This window comes from Triticum dicoccoides, chromosome 6A (assembly GCF_002162155.2).
Source record: "Triticum dicoccoides isolate Atlit2015 ecotype Zavitan chromosome 6A, WEW_v2.0, whole genome shotgun sequence".
NCBI lineage: Eukaryota > Viridiplantae > Streptophyta > Magnoliopsida > Poales > Poaceae > Triticum > Triticum dicoccoides.
Window position 1 is genome coordinate 86,773,879 of NC_041390.1, and position 8,530 is coordinate 86,782,408.

An 8,530-nucleotide genomic window follows, 5' to 3' on the forward strand; every position below is an offset into this window, starting at 1 on the left:
GCCCATCTTCACAACACAAACCCAAGACCCTCACGAGGGGCCAAGCCTCGCGGGGCGGACGACGTGGAGCTTCCTCAGGCACGGCCTCATCAGGATGGCTCGCGAGGAGGCGGAGAGATCAAGGTGGGGTACCTCACAAGGTGCCCGTGACGCAAGCCATGACGACCAAGGGCGCCAGGCGGGTGCCAGCCCGCGAAGTGTCCTCCTTTCCTCTTTGGTGCAAAGGGGGCAAGCGCAGCCGCGGAGTACCGAGGCATCAGGCAAAGGTTGCCATTTCGGTGCAACAAGACCAAGACCAGGAGGACTGCAAGACGGAGGTCATCGTGGAGCCCAAGACGGCGTCACGACCAGAGCTTTGTGCAGGCGAAGACTACTTTTGTCAGGATAGCCGGTACTAGCTGTCCCCTTTCAAATTAGCCCGCCATTGTTGGCCCCCGTCCCGCTCGATATTTGGGAAGAGGACCAGGGCCTCTATAAATAGGACTAGCCACCCAAAGGATCAAAGGGGGGGGGGAAGAATCGAAGGGATCGAGGGGCTGAGAGGTTAGGGTTTAGAGAAGGGACAATCGAGAAGAGAGAGAAAGAGAGAAGGGTGACTGAACTCCTCCCAGCAGTTCATCCCCCTAGCCAAGAACAGACCATCGCGAGGCTGTTCTTCCTTGTATTGTTCATCCTCATCAGCCCAAGAGGCAATCCACCACACCACACACTGGAGTAGGGTATTACACCACAACGGTGGCCCGAACCAGTATAAACCCTGTGTCTCTTGTGTTGTTCTTTCCATAGCTCAGATCTTAGCAAGGCGGAGGGGCGCAAGAAGGTAGGAGGCGAAATCTCCGGGCGCACCCCAGTGTTCGAACCTCAAGGGTCTGCCGGAACCCGAAATCCGACATTTGGCGTGCCAGGTAGGGGTGCGCCGGAATTCGTCTTCCACCACCCCGTTCTCCTCCGACCATCACGCCCATGTCTGACGCTCGTCGGGCCCGCGCCGAGCGCCGGGCCGCTCTCGCTTCCCGCGTCGCCCAGACGGCCCCTGTCGGCGGGCGTCCACGCCGTTACCCGTCACCTACCGTCAACGCCGCCACCGGCCCGGCGGGGGACGAGCAGCAAGCATCATCTCAGCATCCGTCCGTGCGGCAAGACGGCCGCACCACAACCCCCTCGCTCACCCCAGCTGGTTCTTCATCCCGCGTGCTCCGCATGCCCATGGAGGCTCGAGCTGTGCTTATCGCGGCAAACGAGCTCCTGCGCTACCGTCCCGTCAACGACGTCTATGAAGAATGACTCGACCGCGTCGCCGAGCTCGTCCGCGCCGCAGGGGCTCTCCTGCGCCGTCCGTTCCGCTGCATCGCACCTCGCCCCGCGCGGGCGATGAAGCTCCGGCAGCGCCCCAGCCACCTCCTCCTCAGGAAGGCACCATGGCTCCAAGGCGCGTGGCCCCTGGGCGGAACCCGCTCCGTCAGGTGCCAGCGCGGCAAGAGCAGAGCTGCCAAGAAGTCCCTCGCCCGCAAGAAGCTGCCCGGGCGCTCCCTGCTCCAGCACGTCGCGACCATGCTCCCGCTCCTGCACGTCAAGACCCCGCGCTGCTCCCAGCTGCAGCGCGTGGGGACATGTAAGACTAGGCTCTCCATCACCCAAGGACTCCTGTGGCCAGAGTAGGCTGCCGCGCCTTCACCATTGAGCTACGCAGCATCGCGTGGCCCGGCAAGTTCAAGCCAGACCTGCCTCCTCGTTACGACGGCATGACTGACCCTGCGGAGTTCCTCCAGCTCTACGAGTTGGGAATCGAAGCTGCCAACGGAGATGAGAAGGTCATGGCGAACTGGTTCCCCATGGCCCTCAAGGACGGGGCCCGCACCTGGCTCCTGAACCTGGCTCCAGGCACGGTCTCCTCCTGGGACGATATGCGCACCCGCTTCATCACCAACTTCCAAGGTACTCGCGATCGGCCACCCGCCGTGAGCGACATGCGCCGCATCAAGCAACAGCCCGGGGAGACCCTGCAGAAGTACATCCATCGCTTCAACAATGCACGCCTCAAGATTCCCAAGGTGACTGAGGAGGCCATCATCTTAGCCTTCTCCGATGGCGTGCGTGACGTCAAGATGAAGGAGGAGCTAGCAATGCATGAAGACCTGTGCACTTCCTTGGAGCTGTTCAACTTGGCAACCAAATGTGCCAGGGCTGAGGAAGGGCGTCTCTCCCTCCTCGATCTGCCTGCCGCAGACCAAGAAGAGAAGAAGCCCAAGGCCAAGGATGTGAAGTGCAAGGGGGCTGCCGTGCTCGCGGCAGAACCAGACACCAAGCGGGGCATAGATCAACCCGAACCTTCCAAGGGCAGCCGGTACTATGTGTACCACGACCTCCACACCCACAACACCAACGAATGTCAAGAGCTCCGAGCCGTGCGAGAAGGAAGGTTCGGCCGTCGCCCTGACCATGGTGACCGGGGCTACGGTCGAGGAGGAGGAAGGAACGCAGGACACTGGGAAGACCGTGGCCCGCGCCAAGGGTGGCGCGATCAACCTCGCGAGGACCGCTGGCAAGACTCGCCTCGCGAGGGAGACTGGAGGGATCAGCCTCGCGAGGATCGCCCGCAAGGCAATGCAGGACTCCCTCCGCTGCCGCCGCAGCCAAGGAGAAACGAGGACCGCCACCAGGACGAGGGGGCTGGGGCCTTCCAGGAGCCGCGCGCGATCACCTGCATCCTGGGCGGGGCTCAAGCCCCAACCTCCCAACGCATATTCAAGCAGTTCGCCCGCGAAGTGAATGCAGTCCTCCCCAGGCTCGAAGCCACGCGCCCTCTCAGGTGGTCATCGTGCGCCATCACGTTCAGCTCAGCAGATCAGCTCAAGTGTGCGGCTATAGCCGGAGTCCTCCCGATGCTTTATTCCCCAATCGTCAGCAACGTGGTGGTCACCAGGACCCTCATCGATGGTAGGGCAGGGCTCAACGTCCTGTCTGTGGAAACATTCAACAATCTCCAAGTGCCCTACAGCCAGCTTCAGCCAACCAAGCCTTTCTCCGGAATCACCGACGGCTCCATGATCCCGATTGGGCAGTTCCGCCTCCCTGTCACCTTTGGGGCACGCGACAACTACCGCACCGAGCTCATCGACTTCAACGTCTCTCACATTCGCCTGCCGTACAACGCCATCCTCGGGTACCCAGCGCTGGCCAAGTTCATGGCCGTAACTTACCACGGCTACAATGTCCTCAAGATGCCAGGAAGTGGCAGAGTCATCATGGTGCCCTGTGAAGAGAAGGACGCGGTGTGTTCCCTGGAACGAGCCTTTCAGGCCGCGTCACTAGAAGACCCAGATCGCGGAAGCAGGAGGCTTCCCGAGACCGCCCCCAAGAAGAAGTAGACATCGTCCGGCCCGGCCCCTCAGGAGGCAGGCCCCTCTGGGCCCGTGCCTGCCCAGGGGGAACCTCCTTCCATCGCATAAGAAAGCACGCCCGGCGCCCTCCTCAGGCAGGGCTCGGGGGCTCTCCCCTGGAGGGCCACCGACCTAGCTAGGGTCATGAGGGAGGCGCTTGGGCACCACATGGAGGCGTGCTTCGAAGCACGTTTCCCTCAAGAAGGAGCAAGACAAGGAGAGCCAGACCCTCAGGAGTTCGTCAGCAAGGCCATTCAGGAGGTACAGGAGTCAAGAGTCATGAAAGGCGGCCTCCGCCTACCAGTAGTGGCTCCCCATCCAGGCGAGGATGATGGGCTGCGTGTCTGCATCGACATACCAGGGCTCAACCGAGTTGCCTCTCTGGAGCGCCTCTGGCCCTCGCGAGTGGGGCGCTGCGGAGGTCCACCCCACAGCTACGTTCGCATGCCTTACGGCTTGCCGAACACGGCTGCCACGTACCAGCGCCTCATGAGGGGCATCACGGAGGCATGAGAGGCCAGGTGTTTCGCAGCCCTGGCAGGGATGGAGATGATCCACAAGGAGCCGCCAGTGCCTCCGGATCTTCCCGAGGCCCCTAGGCCTGGGGGCTCGTGAGGATCGGCTTCCGCAGCCCACCGAGTCTGCTACACCAACGCTCCTTCGTCCTCAGCGTCATCAGGTGACATCTTTCAAGTTTCATTTCCAGCTGGGAGCGCCCCCTAGGGCTGCATTATCCCCAGGCCGCGTGGGTCCGTCCCTGCGGCGTGTATCCCTTTTATGTCATGTTGTTAGCTTACCTTGTTGGGGGCGCCCCTTGGGCTGCATGATCCCCAAGTCGCTCAGGCCAGACCCAGTGATGTCCGCCTTCCCAGCTTCTATTTAAATGAATCCACTCCTCCGCGGCTAATGTGCTTGACCTAATTGCCCGCTCAACTGACGGAACTGTTCCCAAACGGCACGACGCTTGCGCATGGGTCCGTCCCTGCAACACCGACAAACCTGAATGGCTGAGCTCTGGCCGCGGCAGCCCCGCATGGTGCCACCTCGTCAAGCCTTCAGTGCCTCATTACCCCTCGGAAGCAACCAACGGCTGACTGTCAATTGTCATGGCAACCCCCTCGTTTTTTCTATGATGGACCTACAGGATCTCCTGAAGGAGCTGCGTCAGGCGAGGCCCTTGCGGTGTTTCCTTCACTCTCGTCCGCGCGAACTGCTTGCACGTTAAAGGGGGGTGCCTGAGCATCGCGACTCAGGGCTCCTACTGGCTCTCCAGCCCTCACCCTCTGGCCTTGTCCACGTCATCGTGACCTGGCATACCAGCGATGGCTGAGACTCGCTCGAGGGCCAGGACCCGAGGATGTAGAGCAGAAAGGGGAGCAAAGGCGAGAGGGGAGGGACACGCGAGGACCTCGCCAAGCAACCTCATGCCTGCCGATGCACGGACCCGGCGACACACCAGAGAGCGGCCCCTGATTCTCGAGATAAGTCACCACCCGGAAGCGCCAGCTACCGTGGCATCATCACCGCACCTAATGCAATCCCGTGTTAGCGACGCCGCTCTCCTTTCTCACCGAACGACGGCTGCTTGAGCGCCAAAGGGGACCTCCTGAGCATCGCGACTCAGGGGCTCTTACCGGACTCCGGGTCGCTCACCTCCTGGCCTTGACCTGGCATACCAGCGACGGCTGAAGCCGCCTTGGGACTGGGACCTGTCAGTGCAGAGCACCAAGCCCTCGTGAGGTTTGAAATGGAGGACTGAGCTAAAACGGAATGAGCAACTCGCACAATTCTACGACAAGGGTTATATTAACAAAATAGGATCACAGGCACCTTACAAACCCCCACAGGACGCGTCTTTGATTCCTCGCAGGGAATAGATCCTAAAGGGACACTAACTACGCACGTCCCTGCAAAAGACGCCATCATCAACAGTAGGCCGACAAGCACCAGTGCCAACCCCATCCAGATCAGAGTCGGCGGCGCCCTGACAAGCCCGCCCTGCTCCAGGAGCGGCGCCGGCTCGAGGGCTCGTAGCTGTTGTCGCTCATCTCCGGAGTCGCGAAGAGCTCGCCGGACTCACTGGAACCTCCGACGCCTCCACCGCCTGAGGAGCCGCCAAGGGAGCGGTTGGCGGGCCCAGTACTCACCACAGCAGGGTCCTGGCCACCTCTCCCGGGGCAGCACTCCAGCCGGCGCCCGCTCGCATCGAAGACCTTGAAGAACACCACCGAAGCACCGTCGTACTCCAAGTGGATCGCGAGGGCGCCTCTTGTCCTACAAACCCGGGCGATCTCGCTCCAGCCCCGAGTCATGAAGACCTCGCCCGGGGCAACGACCGCGACCTCTGCCTCGGCCGCGAGGGTGCTGCAGCCGGCGTGCTGCAGTCAAAACTCCAGGAGTTCTCCCTGCAGGATGATGGAGGTGAAGAAGGAAGGAAGGCGAATCCAAGACTGAGGAGGCATGGTGACGTGGAGCACGAACTCTTGGGAGGAGCCCTCGGTGTGGACCCCAGGGGGGACGACGCACACCTTCGTGACTCGTCGGCGCCGACGGCGGCGCCGCCCGTGGCGATCAGCATCACCTCCTTCAGGGCCCTCGATGTGGGCGTACAAGGGAAGCGGGAACCCCGGCGGTGCCCGCTCGCACCAAGGCCTCGACACCACCTGATGGCCCCCCTCGTCCGGGCCACGGAGGACGAGCCATTTCTTCGGCGGGAGCGGGTCTGGTTCCTCTCAGGGAGCCTTTCCCTTCTCTACCGTCGAGAACTGGCGGATCGGAGCCATCGCAGCAAGATGGAGCCTTTCCCTTCTCTGCCCTCGAGAACAGGCGGATCGGAGCCATCGCAGCAAGACGGAGCAAGGACCGGGAAGAAGGAGAAGGAAGGAGGGATGGACTGGAAGGACGCGCGCTGTTCCGTACTTATGGTCGGCGAAGGCCAACCGCCGACCTCCACGATTGCAGGTAATCATGACCCACTTTGCATGCAGGGACTTGTCCAGTCCGTGCAGTTGCCGAGGCGCCATGGGGAAGTGGAGGCGCCCACGTCCAATCAACCGCCACATGGCGCCCAAGGCCGCAGGCTGTTAGGGCCCGCGGCGCTTCGCTCTTGCCCTTCCGCCTCCCTGCACGGCCAAGTCCGGGCGCGCCTTGGGCCCGGGGGCTACTGTCGACGTTCTGGGAACGGGGGTCCCCAGACTTGCCTGCCTGCGGCCTGCGGCGTGGCTCAAGGGGGGGGCCAGCACGGCCCATCTTCACCAACACAAACCCAAGTCCCTCGCGAGGGGCCAAGCCTCGCTGGGCGGACGACGCGGAGCTTCCTCAGGCATGGCCTCATCAGGCTGGCTCGCGAGGAGGCGGAGAGATCAAGGCGGGGTACCTCACGAGGTGCCCATGACGCAAGCCATGACGACCAAGGGCGCCAGGCGGGTGCCAGCCCGCGCAGTGTCCTCCTTTCCTCTTTGGTGCAAAGGGGGCAAGCGCAGCCGCGGAGTACCGAGGCATCAGGCAAAGGTTGCCATTTCGATGTAACAAGACCAAGACCAGGAGGACTGCAAGACAAAGGTCATCGTGGAGCCCAAGACAGCGTCACCACCAGAGCTTTGTGCAGGCGAAGACTACTTTTGTCAGGATAGCCGGTACTAGCTGTCCCCTTTCAAATTAGCCCGCCATTGTTGGCTCCCTTCCCGGTCGATATTTGGGAAGAGGACCAGGGCCTCTATAAATAGGACCAGCCACCCGAAGGATCGAAAGGGGGGGAAGAATCGAAGGGATCGAGGGGCTGAGAGGTTAGGGTTTAGAGAAGGGACAATCGAGAAGAGTGAGAAAGAGAGAAGGGTGACTGAACTCCTCCCAGCAGTTCATCCCCCCAGCCAAGAACAGACCCTCGCGAGGCTGTTCTTCCTTGTATTGTTCATCCTCATCAGCGCAAGAGGCAATCCACCACACCACACACTGGAGTAGGGTATTACACCACAACGGTGGCCCGAACCAGTATAAACCCTGTGTCTCTTGTGTTGTTCTTTCCATAGCTCAGATCTTAGCAAGGCGGAGGGGCGCAAGAAGGTAGGAGGCGAAATCTCCGCGCGCACCCCAGTGTTCGAACCTCAAGGGTCTACCAGAACCCGAAATCTGGCAGTATCCTCGTAGTTTCGGTACGTTTGTCTTCCACCGTAATTATAATTGTTTCATCCACATGCATGCGGGTTAGCAAGTTTCCCTTTACTAATTAACCTTCTTCTTGTGTTGCCAAGGTCCTGTGAACATCCCACCACCTATACTTGTAAATTTTTATAACCAAGGGGGAGATGCCGATGGTGATGATCACGAGCAGCGTCGATATACTCTGTGGCGCCTGGCAACTAATTCCGATGGATCACCTCTTCTTGTGTGTATACAGCCCACTAATGATGTTACTGCTAAGGAAGCAGATCTCTCCCATGGTCGCACTCTTCGGACGTATTCCAACACCTGTTGCATGGTATTCAGGATGGTTACTAGTGTGCTAGCGCCAACTCCTTCTCCCTAGCACAGAATTGATAGTCTTGTAGAAAACTCGCTCTTCCTTGGACAAAACTATCCGATGATGGTGAAAGGCGATCCAACTGCTGTTGACACATTTATGAGAAGCAATTGTGTCTATACCTCGGACATTTGGGTGGTTCCCTACCATGGTACTGATATAGTAGGCTGCTTTAGCCTGGATGATCAGTCCTGCATTGGTCTCCAGATCGACAACGGATGGCCCATCCCAGAGAATCACTTGTGGTTCAAAGCAAGCGTTTCCAACGCCGCGAAATGGTTGAGTTGAAGTTCATTTCATGGCTTGTTATTTGTTGTGTGGTGAAAACTTCAGTATTTATAATGTATCCTCGTTGTCGATGTGGGTTGATGACCTGTTGTATGTAATAAATTAATATGCCTATGATAAACTTACTAAATTTATGAATGGCTTTCGGGTCGCTTCTCTAAATTTGTACTACTAGCTTCACATGCTTCGCGCGTCGGGCGGGTGTTTTTAATGTAGCCATATGTTAACGTGTTCGTTGTACGTAACCAGCACCTCGAATCCTCGATACTAGTATACTATATACTAGTAGGAGTAAGTAGTAGGAGTAGTAGGGTGGCATGGGCCAGAACAAGCATTCACGTCC